Here is a 24,380-nt window from a genome sequence, read left to right as displayed (position 1 = left end):
GTTGTCTGTGACCAGATGTGAGGGTCCAGAGTATCCTGGTTCATTCCAGTAATGTTTATTGAATGACCGAGGTGCCAGGTACGGTGCTAGGTGTTGGGGACACAAAGATAATTAAGACACAGCTCGTGTCCTGGGGACTCTAGAGGCAGTGGCACACTGTATTATGTTGATGACACTGGGATCATTAGAAAACCATGGCTACAGGCGACCACTTGAGAGAGGCCGTTCTTGTGACCTGAGGTCCTTGATTTCTCACAAGTCTGAAGTTATCGGCCATTGGCAGGCCCGTTACCTTGATCTTTTCTGTTTTTTTTTTTTTTTTTAAGTATGTAAGACATTACCTGATCGCGGCTGGATCAAGGAGTCAGTGGATACATTTTCCTGCAGTATTTGTTGGATATTTTGCTCAGAGCCCTTAGAGACTGAAGCCCTATGAGCAAGATATTGGGGTGCCAGGCGCTCTACGTGAATTACTGTTAATCTGTACGATGGCCCCCCTAGGTCGGGTTTCCCCATTTTATATATAAGGACAGTGAAGCTCAGACTCCGTAACTTGTTCAAGGACACTTACCTGACCTTCACACAAGCCTCTAACTCGATAGTGTCTCAGGGCTTCCGTGATGAAATACAATGAAGTATTCTATGTCCATTTAAATAAATAACTCATATTCTTGTCTGGTTTGTTGGAGACTATAGGGGGTTGAAGAACGTTCCGCCAAAAGATATGTCCAAGTCCTAGCCCACAGAACCTGTGAATGTGACCTTTTTGGAGAATTGTCTTTGCAGATGTAATTAAATTAAGGATCTCGAGATGAGATCATCCCGGATTTAGGTAGGCCCTAAATCCAATGACAGATGTCCCTATTAGAGAAAGACATAGGAATATTTGAGATGCAGAGACACAGGTGAGAAAGCCACGTGAAGATGGAGGTAGAGATTGGAGTGGTGCAGCCACAAGCCAAGGAATCTGGGGCCACCAGATGCTGGAAGGGGAAGGAAGGATCCTCTCCTGGAGTCTTCAGAGGGAGCATGACGCAGCCCACACGTTGATTTCAGACTTCTGGGCTCCCGAATGCGAGGGACTACGTTGCCTTTGTTCTCACCAGGCTGGTGGTCATTGGTTACGGCTGCCCTGGGAAAAGGATATAGAGGCTTAGCCTGAACACTTAGCAGCCAAGGAAAAGGCTTTGGCTCTAGAATCTTGGGGGAGTTGAGAGAAAATGCTTACTTGAGTGTGCTTCGTCAGAATGCCCACTGAGGTTCACGGGGGAAGGGGCCCGGCAGTGCGTGAGGGTGGAGGGCCCAGGGTTCTCCAAGGCCGCTTGAGGCGGAGCATGCGTTTGGAATCACGTCCCCTCTGAGTGCGTCTGTGCTCTCTGAAGTCTCATTTTAAGCGATTGTCTGTTTTGGAGGAGTCGTAGGTGCCAGCTGGAAGAACGCCCGCTGCCCTGCCTTCCGTTTGATGGTCAGGCAGTCCCGTGCTGGCACTGTTGAGAGGTCCCCAGAAGAGCGTGTACCTGGGGTTGGCTCCCATCTGCTCTCCAGCTCTGTCCTTGTAGGGTCCCTCAAGTTCTCTGTTGTTTTAGGGCATGTCCCGTCCTCCCAAAGACTTGGTGCTGAGCTTGAAGGGGCTTCCAAAGCTCAAAGCAGAAAGAAGTCAAACCCTGAACCCTGGCTTTCAGATGGTTGACTGAGGCCTGCCAGCACAAGTTAGTATCCAGCATTGCATTTGACCTTGGGCAGGAAATAGCTGTCATGTGAATAACTCAGCCCAGAAGACTGCCGGTCCTAGAGAGTAGAGGCCAGGCCCCACAGAAGTGTTTCTTTTAGAAGCACACCTTCCCTATCAGATGCATTTTCTGACAGGGCTGCCCACCAGCTCCCTGTCAAGTGTATGGCTGATTTCCTATCCATGCTAGACTAGCTTTTTGACAGAGGCTATTACTATCTTTTGCTTAAGACACTACTTAAAATGTTAAAGATTTTTACTACTTGGCAGACACGGAATCCTACCCAGCCTCTAGGCTTTGATGATAGTATTTTTATCTGTTCTCTTTCTTTGTTGTGACAGGTCAGTGATTGCCTTACAGGGAGCTGCCACATCCACTTAGAAGAGCCATCAGTGCTATTCTTTGGATTTCTCACTGTGGCTAACAGGAAGTGGTTGGCATGACTCTTGGCTCTTGGAGGAGGTGCTGGACCTCGGAGGGATGACCTTCGTGGACCCCCAGTGTGATGCACACACGCCTTCTCCCTTCAGTAAAATCAGCTTTGTAGGTTGCCCAGGAGTGAGTGGACACAGGCATTCTGGGCCACAGGATCTCCTAAGACGAATTCCTCATGATAGATAATCACAGCTTTGCTTCTGCTCTGGTTATAGATAATCGGTGACTGGAAGATAGTTGATGTCCACATACCACCCTGCAGAACAGTTGGTTTTCTTTGAACCTAAGAACAAACATTAATTTCTGTTGGAAACGAAAGATCTTGTGCTTAGTTGGCCATAAGCAGTCAAACAGCACTCTGCTGAAGTGCTCACATGGCATCCAGCCCTCAAATGGCGTGTCTCACAGCAGCCATCTTGTGAGACTTGTTCCGTAAGGTGGCCCAAGCCTCCCTTGTGGGAAAAATCAGAGTCACGGTTACAAAGAGAAGAGCAAGTGGTTTCCTGCAGAAACCAAGAAGTTACCAGAAACTGGGAATTTATTATTTTTTTAATTTTAGAAGTTTTATTTACCCATTTATTTTAGACAGAGATAGAGCGAGCACATGCACGCATGTAAGTGGGGAGAAGTGCAGAGGGAAAGGAAGAGAGAGAATCCACAAGCAGACTCCCTGCTGGGTGTGGAGCCCAGCACAAGGCTCAATCCCATGACCTTGGGATCATGACCTGAGCGAAAGCCAAGAGTTGGCCGCTGAGCCACCCAGGTGCCCCCAGACACTTGGGATTTAAAGCACAGAAAGGCAATATAGCTTTAAAGGAGGGACATTCTGAAAAGGGAATTGTCTTTCCCTGCAGTCTTGGCTTTTGATTGGGTATTGTTTCACATTCCAGAAAGAGGATAGCTTTCAGAGAGAAAATCAGAAAAAAACAAATTATTAATGCCAAGTCAAGCTATTAAGAAACTTCTTTCTTGTGAAAATGGCGAGAATACGTAAAGTGATATTGTTGTTCAGGGATCAGCAAACAACAGCCCATGGGCCAAATCCAGTGCCTGCTTGTTTTTGTAAATAAAGTTTTGTTGGAACAGCGAGATGCCCGTTTGTTTATGGATTGTCTATGGAGGCTCCCACCTTCTAATGGCAGGGTTGCGTGGTTGCAAGGGAGACATGGCCCACAAAACTGCAAACGTGTTGCTTATGCTCCAAACAGGTAGTATTGAAAAGCATCACCATGATGGTTGGGGTTGGGGAGGGACAAATACAGGCAGAGGACAGAAGATTTTTAGGGCGGTGAAACTACTCTGTATGATACTGGAATGGTGGATGTATGTCATCATATATTTGTCGAAGCCCATAGAGTGCACAGCAGGAAGAGTGACCCCTAAGGTAAACTGCGGGCTTTGGGAGATGATGACGTGTCAGCATAGACTCATCAATTGCAACAGATGATGGGGGATGTTGATAATGAGGGAGGATGTGCACCTGTGTGGGGGCATATGAGAAGTCTCTGTACTTTCTTTCTTTCTTTTTTTCTTTATTATTTTTTAAAGGGTTCCCCTTTCTCCGCATCTACGCCAACATCTGTTGTTTCCTGAGTTGTTCACTTCAGCCACTCTGGCCGGTGCAAGGTGCTATCTCATGGTGGTTTCGATTTGTATTTCCCTGATGCCGAGTGATGTTGAGCGTCTTTTCATGTGTCTGCTGGCCATTTGTATGTCTTCTTTGGAGAAATGTTTGTTCATATCTTCTGCCCATTTCTTGAGTGGATTATTTGTTTTTTGGGTGTTGAGTTTGAGAAGTTCTTTATAGATCTTGGATACTAGCCCTTTATCCGATAAGACATTTGCAAATATCTTCTCCCATTCCGTAGGCTGCCTTTTAGTTTTGTTGACTGTTTCCTCTGCTGTGCAAAAGCTTTCTTATTTATCTTGACGAAGTCCCAGTAGTACATTCTTGCTTTGGTTTCCCTTGCCTTTGGAGACGCATCTAGCGAGAAGTTGCCGCGGCTGATGTCGAAGAGGTTACTGCCTACGTTCTCCTCTAGGATTTTGATGGATTCCAGTCTCACATTGCGGTCTTTCATCCATTTTGAGTTTATTTTTGTCTATGGTGTAAGAAAGTGGTCCAGTTTCATTTCTCTGCATGTGGCTGTCCAGTTTTCTCAACGCCATTTGTTGAAGAGGCTGTCTTGTTTCCATTGGATCTTCTTTCCTGCTTTGCCGAAGATCAGTTGGCCATAGAGTTGAGGGTCCATTTCTGGGTTCTCTATTCTGTTCCATTGATCCATGTGTCTGTTTTTGTGCCGGTACGATACTGTCTTAATGATTACGGCTTTGTAATACAGCTTAAAGTCCAGAATTGTGATGCCTCCAGCTTTGGTTTCCTTTTTCAATGTTCCTTTAGCTCTTCAGGGTCTTTTCTGGTACAAATTTTAGGATTGTTTGTTCCAGCTCTGTGAAAAATACTGATAGTATTTTGATAGAGATTGCATTGAAAGTGTAGATTGCTTTGGGAACCATGGACGTTTTAACAATATTTGTACCTTCTTCATTTTGCCATGAACCGAAACTGCTCTAAAACATTTAAGTCTGAAAAAAGGCATTACTAAAGCAAGACCAGTGCACCTTAATTGTGCACACAGATGTTTCATTTTTAAACAATTCCATTATATTTTAAAAAGGGGGCATTTATGGGATCATCAGTGCTGGTAGGATACACTCTTTAAATGGCAGACAAGATTTAAAAGGTGTATCTGGCTGATGATGATTTAACAGATTCTTCTTGAGCACGCAGCTTTATAGGCACTGAGTTGGTACTCGGGGAGGGTACAGGATGCTCAGACATGGCCAAGTCCTCTTTAGGGCGAGGATGAATACCAGGTACATTACCACAGTGGTCTGGAACTGGGGACGAGGAATTCCAAGCAGGGGACAGAAAAGCTTTGGGAGGAAAACCACTTTCTCCTATCATTTCCCAGGAGAGGATGTATGAGCTACAATGTTTTAAGATATTTGTGTCTGAAGTGTCTTTTTTCGATTCTTTAGCTGGGTGCAGAATTCTAGGTAGAAAAATCACTTTGGTGCAGGACTTTTGTTTACGTTGTGTTTGAGAGAGCCCTTGTAGCACTCCTTTCCTTGGTTTTCTTTTTCTTTCTCTCTCTGGAACCTCTTAGAATCTTTTCTCCATCTCTGGCCATCAGAAGGTGATGTGCCTTACTGGGATTCTTATTTAAGCTGGAAGCACTGAAGTTAACCAGGCAGAGCTCGTTAATTAAGGACGAATGGGGAGCCAGCTGGGTTTTCACTGCTTGACCCCGAGTATTAGCATCTGGCCTTGACTTTGAAGCTATTCCTTTCCCCAGGGGAGGCTCCCCAGGCTCTTGGCAGGTGTACCTGTGCCTGACCTTCTGGAAGCCAGGTGGAGGGGCTGGGGTTCTTACAGGTCACCTTGCAGACTGACCCTTCACCCTCGGTTCTCAGTCTTGTTGCTCAGCCCTGGGCTCTTCTTGCCTGCTTCTCCTGAGTGCAGAGCCTCAAATCATTAAACCTTCTATCTTCTTCAAGAGCCGAGGAGGTGGCAGCTTCCTTCCTGGTTTGTAGGATGGGGTGGAGAATTTAACTGCTCATAGTAAGGACTTTTCACCTGTTCCTTGTTTCCATCCCCTGCCTTCCCCTTGCCTCCTGTGGTACCCGGGGCCGCAGCTCAGAGCTTTGCAGGCCCTTGCTGGTGAATAAGCGGCTTCTCATCAGCACCGCCCTCTGCAGCTGTAGACTCGCCTTTCCTGGCTCTGGGAGGTACCCTGTCTGCCACCTGCTTTCATTGGCATACGTTGTGGTGTGGACTTGAGCTGCTTCTAGCTCCATTTAAGATAGAATGTATGTTCCTATTTGCATCAGAGAAACAGAAGCAGCAGTGTGTGTGTGTGTGTGTGTGTGTGTGTGTGTGTGTAGGGGGGCAGAGAAGGAGAGGAATGAAGAGGGAGCAGTTCTTTTAAGGAATTGGTTTGCATGGTTGTGGGGCTGGTACGTCTGAAATTTGTAGGGTCAGACCGCAGGCTGGAAAGTTCAGACAGGATTTCCATGTTGCAGTCTTGAGGTTGAATTTTTTTGGGAAACCTCAGTCTTCGCTCTTAAAGCCTTCCACTGATTGACCAAGGCCCAGCCACACTGGTCAGGGTGAATGAGCTCCTGAAAGTCAACTGATTTGAAACGTTCATCACATCTAAAAATACCTTCCCAGCAACATCTAGACCGATGTTGATGGAACAGCTGGGCACCAGGGCCTGTCCACGATGACACATAAAATTAGCTGTCACGCTGTTGTGCTTTCCTTCTTCTACCATTTTAAAATCAGAAACACCACCGAAATGCTCTTAATACCTTAGTTACAGAGATACCGCCCATCGGAAGGTTCTCAGTCAGCCTCGGTCTTACTCTCATGACAGAGTCCTTGAGAATGGAGTGATTCCACTAAAGCGTCTTTGTAGGCTGAGCGTCTGGGAGTTTGCTTTCACTGAACAAATCTAAATGCATTTTAAGGACTGATTGAAAAATGATCACAGGATGGCATGTATGCTAACTGGCCAGGTGTGATTCCATGAAGCATGAATATTCAGTATTATAAACCAGCTGGGTCTTCAAGTGTTAGGCAAGCTTTGCATAAAAGAAACAGGAAAAGGAAAACAGGAAATTGTAAGATTCATCTCTTTTGCATCATTGAGTTAATTGAAATTGCTATCCAGGGCTTTTGCTGGAAGGGTTTTGGTCGATGAGAAACTTGAAAAAGGCCACTTTCTTCTTCTTTTAAAAATGCTATAAAATGGCATGGCTGCTGAGGTCACTGTTCTGGCCAGGACCAACCGGTGGTCATTTGTCTGAGGTCAGCTCAACTTGTGTGGTTTCTGTTGGAACTTCAAGGGAAGCTTCCAGCATGTCGAGGGACAGCGTCAGATCCAGCAAGAGCCCCTCATGGCTTTTTCCCTACATTTGTATCCTCCTTCATCTCAAGCTTCGAAGGCTCTTTCAAAGGTTCTGGGAAGCAACCGTGCTTGTTTGCCACATCTTTCTCAGGCAAAGGGAGACTCCCCAGCGCAGCAGAAAGCCTTTCTCTGGGGATGCCAAATGCAGGGAGGGAATGCCTGCTGTCCGTAGAATCCTAGACCTCTTCTTAGGAGAGGTTTCTTTCTTTCTTTCTTTTTTTTTAAAGATTTTGTTTCTTTATTTATTTGACAGAGAGAGACAGCCAGTGAGAGAGGGAACACAAGCAGGGGGAGTGGGAGAGGAAGAAGCAGGCTCCCAGCGGAGGAGCCTGATGTGGGGCTCGATCCCAGAACGCTGGGATCACGCCCTGAGCTGAAGGCAGATGCGTAACGACTGCGCCACCCAGGCGCCCCATTAGGAGAGGTTTCTTAATCTCTCTTCCATCATCACTCCTCCTCCTTGTTTTAGACATGCCCCCCCCCCGAATTGCTCCTTTCTACTGTGAAATTTTAATGCCACCAATATCCTGTCTATCTGTGTATGTACCGTGGCCCTTTTTCAGGGCCACCAGCAATGATCGACAATCCCTAAGACTTTTTCATCTCCCCAAGAGCCAATTTTCATCCCCTCGGCCGGGGGCAGTGCTGTCCTGGTTGAGGATGCATGGATCGGGGTGGTAGTTCTCAGCCGGACTGTTTTGCCTGCCGGGGGACATTTAGCGATGTCTGAAAAAAGTTGCGGTTGTCACAAGACGGGAGGTGGCCCAAGAGCATCAAGTCCACAGAGGCCACCGGTGCCGCTAAGTGTCCTGCAGCGCACAGGACGGCCCCACCACACAGACTTAACTTGCCCCAAATGTCAGTAGTGTCCAGGCTGAGAAACCCTCGTCTCGGGGAGTTAGGTAAATATGTGGCAGACGTCAGTCACTCACGTGTTAAATTCGTCCACTCTCCAAGTTCCCGGTCTGACTGAGTAGGAAATGTTGAGAAATGGGCACCGTTCGATTAATTCAAAATACTCTCCCTCAAGAACTCGACTCACTATTCGATTTCTATGAAAAAAAAAAGATCAGGGTAAAAGGAAAGGTTAGATATAAGCCAAATGCCTTTTTCTTTCTTTTTTCACTTTTTATGATAAAAAATTTCAGACCTTTAACACAAAACAAATCTACTGAATGCCCATGGCCCTGCTATGTCGTCCTGCCCGTCTTGCTTCCTGTTTTTCTCTGCCCATTTCCTACCACGTGTAGTACGGATGATATTTTGTAAAAAATTGTTTAAGTATTTTAAGGTAAAATTTACATTGCAATGCATAAATCATTGTCATAAGTTCTGACAAGTGCACCCACCTTGGAACCCCTATTCCTGTCTTACGATAGAGTATTTCCGTAAACCCGGAAAGTTCGTTTATGTCCCTTTTCAGTCAATCCTCATTCCCTCAGGATAGCCACGGTTCAGGTTTTGTGTTTTTGTTTTAGTTTTTGAACTTCAGGGGCATCTGGGGGGCTCGGTCGGTGAAGTGTCTGCCTTCAGCTCAGATCATGATCCCAGGGTCTTGGGATTGAGTCCCGCATTGGGCTCCCTGGTCAGGGGGGAGCCTGCTTCTCCCTCTGCCTGCTGCTCCCCCTGCTTGTGCTCTGTCTCTCTGTCTCTCTCTTTTTCGCTGACAAATAAATAAATAAATAAATAAAATATTTAAAAACATAAACTTCAGATTCATTTTGCCTATTTTAGAACTTCATATCATTGGAATCATACAGTATGTCCTTTTCGTGTCTGACAGCTTTTGCTCAATATGTCTTGAAATTCTTCATGTTGTCATGAGTATCCGTAATTTTTTCTTTTTATTGCTGAGGGAAGAGGAGGAGGGGGCCCTGTGTTCTGTGCTGTTCCTGCCTGGGGCGGAGTTTTCCATCAGACGAGGCTTTGAGTGAGGAAGGAGGGAACGGGTCAGGTGCAAATGCTCACTGTTCTTACTGAGTTTTAGTGCATTTTCTTGAATAAATGTTTATTTTTTGTATGTTCTTGGGACCATCGAGAGACTTAAAAGTTTTTTTAAAAATAATTTCCCCATTTTGCTTGGGAGTGGGTCCACATAGCTCCTCACATTGCCATCCTAGAAGTGGAATTACCTTCCGTCAGTTTTGATAGATTGTATTTTTAAGGAATTTATATCTTTCGTCTAGGTTGTTAGATGTATTAGGATAAAGCTGTTTATAATAGTCTGCTCTTGACTTTCTTGATGTCTGTAAGAGCAGTGCTGACAACCCTCTTCCATTTCTGTTCTAGTAATTTGTATTTTCTCTACTTTTTTCTTGATTAATTGTACTTGGAGTTTATCCATTTTACTAATCCTTCCAAAAAACCAACTTTTGTGTTTGTTTATTTTCTCTATTTTTGTCTCTTTTTTACATCACTGATTTTGGCTCTTATTCGTATTATTTCCTTATTTTTAATTTTTGCTTAATTTGCTCATATTTTCTAGTTTCCTAAGTTGGAAATTTAAATCATATATTTTTTTAAGACTATTCCTTTCTAATGTAAGCATTTACAGCTATAGATTTCCCTTAAGCCCTGCATTAGCGGTACCCCACAAAATTTGGTCTATTGTGTTTTTTATTGCTGTTATGTTCAAAGTATTTTCTAACTACCTTTGTTATTTCTTCTTCGATCTTTGACTCTGTCTTTGACCTTCTTATTTAGAAGTGACTTTTTCACTTTCCAAATGGCTTTTCTAGCTATCTTAATGTTTCGAATCTTTAACTTCATTTTATTGTGAACAGAAAACAAGTTTTGTTCAGTATTTTGAAATTTATTGACATTTGTTTGATTCCCTACTGACTACTTTATCTCAGTGAACGTTCCACGCACACCTGGAAATGCATTCATGCACTTGCTGGGTGTGTTGTTCCATATGTGTCCATTAAGTTACCATGGTGTCATTCAAAAATTTCTGATCCTTGCTCTTAGTCTCTTTGTCTCAGCGTTCTGTCAATTACTAAGAGTAGGGTGTGATGGTCTGCAGCTAGGACTATAGATTCATCTATTTCTCCTTTTAGTTTTACTGGGTTTTGCTTCACATATTTTAGAGGTCTCTTTATACACATTTATGATTGTTGTGTATTCTTGGTATTTCGACCCTTTTATCATTAGGAAATGTCCTCTATTCCTCATCTTACCTCTTCTCATATCATGGAATGACTTCTTGTGGGTACAGGGCTCTTGGGTCCATCAGTCGTGAAAAAAATTTTATAATAGAGATCTTGTTCTTAGCCCTTGGTGTTGGAATAAACTTGAATTATAAAGGAATTGTTCAGTAGACACCTATTTTGTGTGGGCTCCTTTTATCTTTGTATCAAACCATGACTCTTTTTTTTTTAAATTTTTTATTATATTATGTTAGTCACCATACAGTACATCCCTGTTTTTTGATGTAAAGTTCGATGATTCATTAGTTGCGTATAACACCCAGTGCACCATGCAATACGTGCCCTTCTTACTACCCATCACCAGTCTATCCCATTCCCCCACGCCCCTCCCCTCTGAAGCCCTCAGTTGGTTTCTCAGAGTCCATAGTCTCTCATGCTTCATTCCTCCTTCTGATTACCCCCCTTCTTTATCCCTTTCTTCTCCTACCGATCTTGCTAGTTCTTATGTTCCATAGATGAGAAAAACCATATGATAATTGACTTTCTCTGCTTGACTTATTTCACTTAGCATTATCTCCTCCAGTGCCGTCCATGTTGCAGCAAATGTTGAGAAATCATTCTTTTTGATAGCTGAATAATATTCCATTGTATATATGGACCACATCTTCTTAATCCAATCATCTGTTGAAGGGCATCTCGGCTCCTTCCACTATTTAGCTATTGTGGGCAGTGTTGCTATGAACATTGGGGTGCATAATGGCCCATGACTCTTAACACAATCTTCTAAGTATGGGTCCAGAGATCATTCAGGATGGTAGATGTGTTCCAAAAATAGAAATTCAGATTATCACATGTCCTCTGTAATGGACATTTTTTGGATATGTGTATATGGATGGAAAGAGACAAAGAGAAAAGGAAGGAAAGAAAAAAAGGAAAGAAATTAATCAACTGATTGATCATGAGCCAACACTGTTCCACAATCCCCTTCTCTGGAAATTGTCCCATTCCTGAGTGGATACCCTTCCTCAGATGGGGCCCTGCCCTAGAAATGTTACCTTTTGGGTTCAGAACCACCAGCCTTTTTCTTTGTGTCTTCTCAGATTCACATCTAGCATGCATATCCTTACCACCGGTGTGTTTTCTTTTCCCTTTTGGTTAGAACTCCTAAAAGTACATAAGTTATTCCCATGGGGGTCTCCACAACAAACTTTTCATTCCAGACTTGCTTCCTATGTCTCCCGGTGGGTCTGGGGGCTGCCTCTCCTACCTCTGTTGGCATCTACTTGGGAAATGCAAAGTCATTTGAATGTTAGCCGGAGCCAACTTAATTAGGAAGTTAAGTCTGCCGAAGGAAAATGAAAGAGATCATTCTCCAGCCAAGTCTGTGCAGGCTTCAGATGATTCAAACCAGCGCTTCTTTGCTCCCATCAGTCTCTGGAGTCTGCTAATTAGTGCTCAGTAGCACCTTCCTTCTATGCCAGGAGTGGATTCAGCTCTGGGGATCTGGAAGCAGAGAAAGTATTTCAAGCCTTTGAAGAGTATGACATTCTAGAGTGGTGATGGCAGGACACCCCAGAGCTTAAAGCTCTTCAGGGGCTTCCCATGCACCAAGAGAATGATCCAGTCCCAGATGATACTCTGGCCCCTGCTGCCTCTTCAACCTCATGTCCTGTGCCCTGACCCAACCTTGCTTCCTGCATTCTGGCCACCCTGTCCTCTTCATGGCCCTGCAAACAGCCATCATTTATTGAACATGGAAAATGTGTCAGGGTCTATGTTAACGGCTTTAAAGGACGTATCCCATTGAATCCCCAAACATACCCATGAGGTCAGCATTCTTATTAGTCCTCTTGTCCAGATGAGAAAACTGAGACTGAGGGGGATGATGATTGACCCCCACACCACACAGCCAGCATGTCACAGAGCTGGCATTTATACCCAGAGTGTCTGACTTCAGAGCCTAACTTTTTTTTTTTTTTTTAAGATTTAGTTATTTGAGAGAGAGAGCGAATGTGAATGGGGGGAGGTGTAGAGGCTCCCACTGACTCCCCACTGAGCGCAGAGTCAGGTGCCAGGCTCGATCTCATGATCCTGAGATCATGACCTGAGCCAAAATCTAGAGTCGAATGCTCAGCACCCCCATGCGCCCCCGGAGCCCAACTTTTGATGGCTCCCTCCACATGAGACTTTCTTTCCTTTCTTGGCACTTGCACTTGCCCTACTCTCAATTCTTAAAAGCTGTCAGAAGGCTGCCTACATTCCTCCAGCACTCACTGTGTCATGCATACCCATCCAGTTTGCAGCTGTAGCAGACTGGGTGTGCAGGGAACAAATGCGCACCCATCCCCTCAAGCAGCCGTCAGCCGCTGACTCACGGGCTGGTGTATAAATATCCCAGCTCCCTTGCCCAGTAGACCGAACGGGTCTGAAGGATGTATTTTACCCTGTCTCCTAGAGCCCCAGAGGGGTTGGGCTCTTGCCTCCCAGAGTGGTAACACCTTTGATATCATGCCGCTCTGCCTTCCTTCCCATCTGTGTCTTACTTCCCCACTGGTGTTTTCTCGAATCATCTTCCTAATAGACCGTTTGCGCTTGAATCTACCTCAGGGTCTCATCCTGAGGGACCCGAACTACGACATTACCTTGCTAACTCCTATGACTTCTTTGAGTTTCAGCCTCTGTGTAGCCTTAGGAGAGCAGCCATCCCGAACACCCCAGATGCTCCCGCCATTGTTTTTTGCTGTAGCACTCAGTTGTGTCTGTAATCATCCTGGTGGTTTGCTTGTTTTTATCCGCTTCTGTTCCATGAGCGCGGGGACCTTGATTATCTCCAGCACTGATGTGTTCCCAGGGCCCATCACAGTGAATGGCTCAGTATAGATGCCCCAGATATTTATTGAACTAATTGATTTGTTGTCTTAACTGAATAAAGCTTTAACTGAAGCTACACGTATGCTATACATGTGTGAGCAGGACCCCAAATTCACCATCGATGCTGAGTTCCCTTTGTTTAGAGTGAGAGAGACCTGAGCTGTTCGGGTAATGTGCTTAGCTGTCCTGCTCCCTAGCTGTGAAGCCTAGCAGCAAACCCTTGACCGCTCAGTTTTCCCCTTTACTCTTAGAACATGGAGGGATATGGTGGGATAAGGTGGCATAGCTTACTTTGATTTATGAAGCTCTGCGGTTCTCCCTCGGTGTGGTCGGCTTTATAAGAGGGTTTAAGATCCCCACCAGAGACATTCTTGTGAGAATTGAAAGGGCTACAGGTGGGGAAGCTCCTTGCATGGTGCCAAGCTGATGGTCAGTGCCTTGTGAATGCTGGGCCCCTTTCCGCCTCCTCCAGCAGAGCTGGGGATCTTGCTAATGACTGGAAAGACCACGGTGACACCGTGAGTTAGGGTCCCTCATGTCTGGAAGCCTGAGCGGGACCTGGGGACTTGTGTGTGTGTTGCGGGGGGGGGGGGAGACAAGAGAGTCTCTTTACTCCCGAGCTTTGACACTCATGAGTCTTTTTTTTTTTTTTTTTAAATAAGCAGACATTCAGAGGTTTAAAGTTTTTTGGAGCCTCTTTGTGCTTATTTCCACCAGTAAATGGACTCGGTTTCGGGCCGCAGCTTGTTCTTCTCCTTCGGATTATTTCCCTCAGTTTTTTGAGTTATGAGGAGCTCTGCCATAGTTCATTAAGAAGAAAGGAAGGAGAGAAGGGAGGAAGGAAAGGGAGGGAATATTTTTTTTAAAGATTTTATTTATTTATTTGATAGTGAGAGCGAGCGCACAAGCAGGGGGAGCGGCAGGCAGAGGAGAGGGAGAAGCAGACTCTCCGCTGAGCAGCGATCCCAGTGTGGACTCGATGCCAGGACCCTGGGATCATGACCACCCACGTGCCCCACAAGGGAATATTCTTTTTTTTTTTTTTAATGATTTTTTATTATATTATGTTAGTCACCATACAGTATATCCCCGGTTTCCAATGTAAGGCTTGATGATTCATTAGTTGCGTATAACACCCAGTGCACCATGCAATACGTGCCCTCCTTACTACCCATCACCGGTCTATCCCATTCCCCCACCCCCCTCCCCTCTGAGGCCCTCAGTTTGTTTCTCATAGTCCATAGTCTCTCATGTTTCATTCCCCCTCCACAAGGGAATATTCTTGAAAGCCTCCACCTGAGCCTCTCCACGTCCCCAGTGATTAGTAACCTTGTAAAAACTATGGATCATATTTTTGTCCTTTACTAATATGGCCTTTTGGCCAAATGTTAGAATATTTTGGCCTGGGTATTCCTTACCACACCTTACAAGTCAAACAAGCCTCCGTTTATTTCCTTTCAACATTATTTCCTTCTGGAAAGGAAAAGTGATGGGCATTTCGTGACTCTGGTGAGAGCAGAGAAGCCTCACGAATGGCGGCCCGTTTCTCGCCGTTTCTTCCCGTTTCTTCCCTCGGCTTGGTGCCGTGACCCCAGGGGTTGTCTCCTGCTGTTGACCATGCTGTCGTTGCTGCTATGACAAGTGAGATGCTGCCACATAATTCACCATTGGGACTTTGTCACCACATCTCAGGAAAACTTCCAATACGTTCTAAATGCTTTAAAAAGTATTCACTCACTCATTCTTCAGTGAAGCAGCCATTTGGTCCACACGCTTTGATGGGACACCTGCTATGTGCCAGGCCTGTGTGTGGTGCGGGAAGAGATGGGGGTGGGTGAGGCAGACCCAGTCCCTGTTGTGGCAGAGTTCACAGGGCAGGACCAGTTAGGAGAAGGTGTCCCTTCCAGCAGATGCAACACCAGGTACAGGGCAGAGAGAGCAGAGAGCAGCCCGTCCTGGGCACTCTGGGGCCGCGAATATCCCAAACAGCCATTCTTGGTAGCCCTGACGGACAGCATTGGACATTAAACAAATAACCATTTAATTACACTCCTGACATATGATAGTAAGAAAAATATATACTCCCTGGTAATTGAAGTGGTGTCTCTTACATAATCAGAGGCATCTGGGACAGTTAATTCTAAAGGAAGGGTGGGGCAAGATCAGAGAAGAGAGGATGAGAACATTTCTTACTGAAAAGACCCTGAACCGACCCATCCCGCATCATGGTGCATGTGGAGGAGAGGGCCAGGAGCCAGCCGGTGATGGAGAAGAGGGCCAGGGCGCGTAGATCACTGTGACTTTTGGGTTTCTGCTCTAAGTACCATGAGCATTCATTTATTTCTTCTTTCTCCATATGTTCATAGCTACCTGTTGTTGGATGTCAAAAGAATGCCATTTAAGACCTAGCCTGGCACTAAAAATGGTATATTTGTTTTTGTAATCATCGGGTTACACATAAATAAGTACTTTTGTGTCCAGAATTTCTATACTGACTATGGTAGAGAGAGAATTATTTTCAGGCTTCGACAGACCTGAGTTTGGCCTGGCTCCAGTCACCACAGTGATGCAGTTTTGCACAGATCCCTTCATGACTGCGTCTCCAGTCACTTACCTGTAAACAGAGTCCCAGTCCCTACCTTTCTAGGTGTTGGGGGGGAAATGAAATGAGATCATTTATTGCCATTCCCCCTTGAACTCTGATTCTGGGGAAGATCGGAGAAGTCTGGTCTCTGTCCCCTTTGGCAGATGAGAGAACAAGAGAGAAACAGAATTTCCTGTCCCTGCACCAGCTGTCCGTTTGAACGTGTTTGTTCCTAAGGCAGCGTGACAGCGGGCTGCAAATGCAACCCCCAAGTTTATTTCCCTTCAAAAGGAGCCTGTTTGATTATTACATTATGAATGATTTCTTTCATGGCATGTGTCTTTGCCGTGACAACTGTGTGATAAATTCCGTCAACATATTCTTTTTGCGTTGGTCCTTATGTTTACACCTGCAGTATTAATCTGATCCTACGTATAGATCTATATGCTTCAGAAACTCAGTGTCCTACAATTTTTGAAAGAAAAAGTAAAACATCAAAAAAAATAGTTCCCAGATATGGTCTGCTTTTAAGAATTGCGATGTGCCATTTTTGGATTGTTCTCGAAAACCAGTGTGTGCTTCAGAGAGCCTTTCTTGAGCTGGGCTTTTGGTCGTGGCGCAGCATGGCGCCCTTGTCTGCCAGCCTCAGGCTTAGATGGGGGGAGGCCTGCTGGAGCTTCGTTTCCAAGAACAGCGGTTAACCCACACCTAGAAAGGTCACAGAGGTGGGAGACCCAGAGTGAGGTCTGTCTGTGTGTCTGCCAGCATGGGCCCAGGCACAAACTGCCAGAGAGTCACAGGCTGACCTTAGATAGTGGAGTCGAAAGTCATTACCCCATGTTTTCTCCAATGTGTTGATGGGGTGAAAATCCAAGAACAGAATTAACAGTCCATTCGCTAAGTGAGTAACATCATTTATCGAGATAGTTGCTAGAGCGGCAAAGGAAGCCTGTGGGTACCGTTGGGCTTGGTTGTCCTCAAAGCTGAAAGGCAACATGAGAAGCACCGTGTACCGAGCCTCCCTCAGCCTGGGAGGGAGGCGGGATTCCGAGCAGCATGGGCTCGGTGGCGCGAGTCCCTGGCAAAGGAGCTGGCTGCCCACCCCAGCAAAGAAGGCGCCCCTGAAGGGCTCTGGCCGGCCTGGGGAGCTGTGCGAGCCTCAGCAGACAGAGATTTTGTGAAAGTATGCTCAGCAACTTTGATGCATCTGGCACGCACACTCATCCCCCCACTGCCGCCGAGAAGTTGACCAGTAAAAGCTTTCCACGCGGTGACAACCACTGCAAAACCCACTGTCGCGTGACCTCTGATGCCGCTTCCTCCTCGTCCCAGTCATTTGGAACAATCAGATGCTTGCTAGTTGGTAAGTGATGACCTCATTGTCCAAGGTCGTCAAAAATTCTCCCACACTTTTGCAACGCGCATTGGACGGAGTTTCGCTTCTGCTAGAGGCGGTCTGTACGGTATCTTAAGCGAGGCTGCTATAGGAATTCTGTCACAGGGATTGTATGACCGTAGAAGGAGGTGATGAGGATCGTGTACGTCTCCACAGCTTCCAGCATCTCCGGGACACTGGACAGGTGTGGGTGTGGGTGGCAGGGCTAGGCCCCCTTGCAGGGGACAGTTGTGAGGAGGAGCCAGTGGGACCCACTAGCACCAAGGATGCCCGCCGCAAGCTGACTGAGTAATGTCACAGAGTCGCAGAAGCCCGGAGGCCCCAGGGACACTCAGGGGACTGGAGTCCATGTCGGGAGCACCATCAGCTTTCAGATCCTTCCCGTTCAAGCAGCACTGTCCTTGCGTGTGGATGGTGAGGCGGAGCTCAGGTGACCCTGGCACCCTCAGAGCTGCCAGCCACTGGGTGCCCTGCCTGTGTGTTCGGCCTGTGGTCCCCTACCAGTTCCCGTTGTGGGAAGGGCCAGAGCCTGTGAGGCCCGTGAGACCCAGAAGTGGGTCCCCGGATGTCGTCTCCTCCCCTCCCTCCGCCCTGGAAGGGGCAGTGTGGCATAAAGGTGGCTGGATAAGGCTGGGCTGTCCTCCAGTGTTTCATTTATAACTCTTGCCCAAGAACAAAATATCGGCCTGGCCGGGATGCTGCCCCTCTCCCAGCCCCCGAATGCGTGGCCCAGCTCTTCCTTCCTCTTCCATTCCCTCCCCCATGCTGGCACCAGAAGCCCTAAATGCTCCTCATGGCACCGCCTCGAGAATGGGGGACCTGTGTCACCCACAGTGTCTCACCAGTTTCTGTAAGAATTCCTTGGGGAATTCTCATCTGGGGATTTTCCCAAACCATGCTGGAACCAGTTTGAGTTTCCTCTCTGTATTCGTCAGGGTTCTCCAGAGACACAGAACCAAGAGTGTGTATACGTAGTGCGAATTGGCTTACATGGTCATGGGGTCTGAGGAGCCCCATGATCTGCCGTCTACACGCTGTGGACGCAGGAAAGCTGCGTACAATCTGGTCTGAGCTGGAAGGCCTGGGAACCAGGAGTGCTGATGATGTATAGCCTAGTCCAAGGGAAGGGGAAAACGGACGTCCCGGCTCAAGCTGTCAGGCAGAGAGGAGAATCCCCTCTTCCTGTACCTTTTGTTGGGTTGGATGATGCCCGCCCACACTGGGGAGGGCAGCCCGCCAATCCGAACGCTAATTCAGAAGCAGCCTCACAGACATACTCACAAATAATGTTTAGCCAGATGTCTAGAAACCCTGTGATTCAATCACGTTGACACACACAGTTAATCACCATGCTCTGCTACCCACCTGGGGGACAGCACGTTCCTCTCTTCTCCAGCACACACCCTTCCAGCCACGCAGCTTCAGGCCCCCACAGCCACTGCCCTAGCCTATGGCTCACTGTCTTTCCCTCCAGGAAATGCCCTCCTGGCTCTTCCCCAGAGCCCCCCACTGCTTGGCACAGAGTAGTGTTGAGAAAGTGAATGTTCACCCTACCTACCCATCTTTCAAGGCTGACTCATTTTCCCAACTCTTCCTGCAAGTCACCTGGGGTGATAAAGCCCCTCATTCATTTCTCCAGACCACCTTGTTTCTCTTGCAGGGTGGTCATATGGATAATGCTAGACAGCTCACAAGAAAACCATTGCCTATTGTAAATTCCCATGTAAAGAAGAATACAAAAGCACCATTCTGTGATTGTTTTTAGCATGGAATAATTTATTCTGTGCATTGAATAACAGGTGAAATGAATAGCAGAAGTTTATAAGGAATAGGTCTGACGTGTATATCCACTTTCCTGCTAGAGTCCAGGGATGCTAGTAGTTTTTTTCCTAAAATGGATGTTCCTGAAATAATTGCCTTTTTTAAAAAACAATCTTTAGGAATGATGAGCAAAGATAATGGAAAGGAAAATTATTTTTCTCTATTTTCTAAAACAAAGCACTCAGTAAGAACAAGTACTGAAATTAGTGTTTAGTTAATCCCTACTATTTTTTAACTAAGAGAAAATAAATGCTTTTCAAAGAAGTGTCTAGAAATGAGAAAACAAAGCATAGCTCTATGAGGACCTATTACTAAAACAACAGAAATGGCATTATTTTGCTCAAACATAGCATGTCGTAAGCTTGCAAGTGACATTTCCATTCTTCATCAATCAACTTTTGAAGTGAAAGTAGAAAATCATATTTTAAAGAAAACTTGGTAATTTGGAGGAGAAACCCATTAGGAGAATGATTGATTATCAAAAAGTCGGAAAAGAGCTACATTCATGTGGACTTGGCCAAAGTGTTGCTTCTGTAATATCCACCAACAGTAGCATTTGTTCAGTATGGTGTGAAAAAACTGAGGGACATCTTTTCTTCTTATGTTCCCTTTTCCATCTGCATTTATCCCAGTTCCACGGGGACAATACCTTTCCAAAAGCAGGCTGCTCAAGTGCGGGTAATATGATTCTGAATCATTCGCTCATGGCAACTTCATGGTTGAAGTGGGAAGTTCACAGGTGTAGAATCAGAAGGACATGAGCGTGGATCTCAAATAGATTTTTTTGACTTTGACAATTGCTAAGTTCTCTAAGCTTTGGATTTCTCATCTTTGAAAGAGATACAATAATATTTCATATTATTGGGAGGATTATTAGATCATTGAACTTTCAAAATGTGCTAATTTTTTGATGTGGTTTAGTCACACGCTGTTGAATTTCGTAGGGATAATGACTACATGTAGACCAGGATGATTGGTGTTAGGTTTGGGGGATTGATTTTCATGGCCACAGTTGTTTGGAGTACCAAAACTTCGAGATAAAGGACTTCCTATTCCACCAGACTTGCCCTTCTTGTTATTGCTTAAGATTTATAGAATTGATAAACTCCTAGCAAGACTGAGCAAGGCATAATAGAACATACAAATTGCCCATATCAGGAAAGAAAGCAGAGCTCCTCTTAAATAGCCTGAGTACATTAAAAAGACAATAAGGGCATTTAAAGTAAAAGTTGCATGCCAAGAGTTCAACAATGCTTGTGGAATGGTTAAATTCCTTGCAAACCACTGCTCACCAGAACTGACAGGGACGAAATAGAAATACAATTGTTAAGTAAAAACCTTTGTACAAAGAAATCTCCAGGCTCAGATGGTTTCACTGGTATCTGCAGTCAAACATTTAAGAAGTAGTATCAATCTTACACAAAACTTTCGAAAAGATAGAACACTTCCCAGCTAGTTCTGTGAGACTATACAAACAAGGTTTTAGAATAATCCTGATAACAACATTTCACAGAGGTGTTACAGAGAAGAAAAATTATAGGCTAATATCTCTCACGAATATAGACACACAGCCTTTAATAAATTAGCAAGTTAAGTCCAGAAATATATGCAAAAGAATTGGCTAGAAATGCAAAGTTGATTTAAAAATCAAAAATCGATCATTACAGTTCCCCAAATTAACAAAATATTGGAGAAAACCATATGATCATGTCAATAGACATCGAAAAAAACGCTTTCATGATAAAAGCTCTCATTGACCTAGGAATAAAATAGAACTTTTTTTTTAGTTTGATAAAAGACATCTATGAAAAACCTACTGTTAACGTTATACCTATTGGTGAAAAGACTGAATACTTTCCCGTTCAGACTATGAATATCATAAAAGATTGCCCATTGTCACTGTATCTATTAAAAGTTGGGTGGGGGTTCTAATCAGTGCATTTCAGCAAGAAAAAAATAAAAAGCAAGGAAGATGTAGCTATTTTTATTTGCAGATGACATGATTATTTATTTAGAAAATCTTAGGAAATCTATAAAAGAATTAATAAGCAATTTTGAAAGATCATAGGTACAAGGCCAATACAAAAATCAACTTTATTTCTATAAGAAACAATTAGAAAGTGCAGATTTTAAAAGTACCATTTACAGTAGCATCAACTTACGAAAACATAAGAATAAACTTAACAAAAATTTTAAAAATCTATCTTGATTTTTCCTAAATTGAACCATAAGATTCATAACAATACTACTTAAATTTTTTTTTGTAGGAATTGAAAGCTGTTTATAAAATTTATGGAAAAAATTCAAAGGGCCTAAAATAGCCAAAAAATTTTGAGAAAGAAGATAAAAATTTGAAGTACTGACAGAAATTGATTTCAGGATTTCATATGACTCTGCAGTAATCAAGCTAGTATGGCTTAAGGATAGATGGATTAATAGAGCAGAATAGAACCAAGAACTAGATCCACGCATATATGGTCAATTTATTTTTGACAAAGATGCCAAGGCCATTTGGTGGTGAAAGGAAAGATTAAAATCTGTGGTACTAGAAAGCCTGAACAAAGTATGAAAAATAAATTAACCTTGACCCCTACCTCATACCATATGTAAAAATTAACTCAAAGTGAATCATATACTAAAAGTTAAATCTGTAAGTCAGCTACAGGATAACGTAGAAGAATATCTTTGGTATTTTGGGATAGTCGAAAATTTCTTAGAAGGAACACAAAAGCACCAATAATTAAAACAATGGGGGAGCCTGGGTGGCTCAGTCAGTTCGGCGTCTGCCTTCGACTCGGGTCATAATCCCAGGGTTTTGGGATCGAGCCCCACGTGGGGCTCCCTGCTCAGAGGGGAGCCTCCTTCTCCCTCTCCTGCCCCCTTGCTTGTGCTCGCACTTTCGGCCAAATAGATAAAACCTTTTAAAAATATAAAAATAAAGACAAACAAATGACAAATTGAACTTCACCAAAATTTAAAATTTGTGCTCTTCAGAAGACATCATTATAAAAAGAAAAAGGCAAGTCACAGACTGATAGGAAATACTTGCAATTCCAAAAAAGGGGAAGAAAATACTTGCCATTCATATATTTTACAAAGGATTTGTACACTCATATCCAGAATATATAAGGAGCTCCTACAGATCAATAAAAAAAAAGATAACCTCATAAAAATTCAGGCAAACGGCTTGAACAGAGACTTCATAAAGAAAGGCATATGAATGGTCAGTAAGCACATGAAAAGGGGCTCAGTTATCATTTATTAGGGAAATGGAAGTTGAAACCACAATGAGATACCACTTCTTAGCCATTAGCTAATGGTTAAGTTTAAAAGGACTGACAGCACCAAATGTCGATGTTGAGGGTGCAAGTAGAGCTCTCATGTATTACTGGTGGAAACTGGTATCACCACTTTATAAACTGGTAGTCAGTTTTTTATAAAAATTAATCATTACTTACCCTGTGACTCAGCATGTCCATACTAATGTGTTTACCCAGAGAAATAAAAACACATGTTCATGAAATGACTTATGCAGCAGTTTTATTTCTCATCAGCCCAAACCAGAAACAATGCAAATATCTATGAGTAGGAGAACAGAGTAATGAAAAGGAGCCAACTCCTGATGGAAATGGCAGTCAAGGTGGATCTCAGAAACACTACACTGAGATAAGGAAGCCAGACACAGAAGAGTACATACTGTAATACTCTGTTTATGTGAAGAACAGTCCAAACTTGTCTATGGAGTAGAAATCAGAGTGGTTTGTTCTGAGTGCAGCATCGTAGACTGTGGAAGAACTGACTTGAAATGGTTGTAATATCTCTTGGGGGATTTTCCATACATGAGTATCTGTGTTTTTCAGGATTGAAGATCTATACATTTCACTGTGTTTAAATTTTATCTCTATAAAAAAAAAAAAGACCAAAAGCAAAAATTTTCAGACATGCAAGATGTACTATCCACATATTAGTGACTATCTCAAGGATATTTAGGAACAGCTTGATTATTGATGAAGCCTTTCACATACCATTTATTTTAACTTGAAAACCCAGCAGGGTAGCAATTGTGATTACACTTAAGTGGTAGTTGAAATGACATTGGGAAATAATAGGGTAACCTGAGGTCAGTGTTGTCCACTGATACAGTGATTCAGATCTGTGGGCTCTTGTGTCTTCCTTCTACTTTTGCTCATCTCCCAGCCATTCGCACAGCAACCAATTGATTTGTGATTCCTCTTTTTCTTTAAAAGTCTTAGAATAATTATGTGCCACAAAACCCTATAAAAATCTAGCCCCTGGGGGGCTTGGGTGGCTCAGTTGGTTAAGCATCCTACTCTTGATTTCGGCTCAGGTCATGATCTCAGGGTCATGGGATTGAGCCCCACGTTGGTCTCCAATCCGCTTGGGATTCTGTCTCCTCCTCCCTCTGCCCCTCCTTGCCGAGCTCTCTCCCTCTCAAAAAAAAAAAAAAAAAAAAAAAAAAAAAAAAAAAAAAATCAAACCTAGCTCTTGCCTAGCCCTCTAGCATCATCTCAAGCCATGATCTACTCCATCCACACTGACCTGACCGTTCCTGGTTGTATCAGGCTCTCTGCCTTTTGGGGCTCCACTGCTGTTCCCTACCGTGGACACTCTCTCTGATGCTCTTTGCATATCTAGCTCTGTCTCATCTTCCAGATTTATACAAAGAGGTGCCTCTGCCGACCCCATCCGTCATCGTCTCTTTCAAAAGCCTATTTGTTCCTAACAATTCACAGTTTACAATTATTTTTATCTCTAGATTCCATAAGACCAGGAACCAAGTCTGCCTCATTGTTCCCCAGAGCTGAGCATGACACCTGGTCAGGCATGTAGCAGGAATTAAATAACTATTTGTTGAATAGCTCCCTGATAGGACTCTCAACCTCATAACCCCAGGTGGTGATGCTGTTCGTTATTTCTAGTAAATGTGTGCACAGGCATGCGTGTCATGTGGAGTCTACGCATATCTCCAAATCTGGTAGGCCAGATTCTTATTCATTGACAAAAGCTTGTGTCGTGATAGGGAATAAACTGTCTTTCTCTAAATTCAGATATTCAGCTGCCTCCACTTTGATGATCATTCATTGAATCACAGCGTCCCTAATGGCTGAGGCACTGAAGCTATAATCAGGGCACCAGGCCATCCTCCCTCCTCTGGGTAGAGAGTTGCAATCTTATTGGATTGCAGGGTTTCTACATTTTGCAACCTTGTTCTATCACCATCGGCCATCAAAGAGTGTCTTGGGAAGACTCAGGAACTTTATCATTCCCTGTATCCCACATGCTCATTCCCAGGGAAGCACTCTGGCTGGTGGACCAGATGGACCATTTGACTGAATTGACAAGTGGTTTCTTCCTCTCCTCCTCTTCCTCCTCTTCCTTCTCCTCCTCCCCCATCCT

At 44.3% G+C, this 24,380-nt stretch overlaps 1 protein-coding gene across 1 annotated transcript in view; it reads left to right on the top strand.

Moving 5' to 3' along the window:
- PLPP4 (phospholipid phosphatase 4) overlaps positions 1–24,380 on the top strand; it is a 109,260-nt gene that overhangs the window by 59,204 nt on the left and 25,676 nt on the right. The window lies entirely within an intron of this gene.

The sequence above is a fragment of the Ursus maritimus genome, unplaced genomic scaffold (assembly GCF_017311325.1).
Source record: "Ursus maritimus isolate PB19 unplaced genomic scaffold, ASM1731132v1 scaffold_7, whole genome shotgun sequence".
NCBI classification, from domain to species: domain Eukaryota; kingdom Metazoa; phylum Chordata; class Mammalia; order Carnivora; family Ursidae; genus Ursus; species Ursus maritimus.
This window is presented reverse-complemented; position numbering and strand designations above follow the sequence as displayed.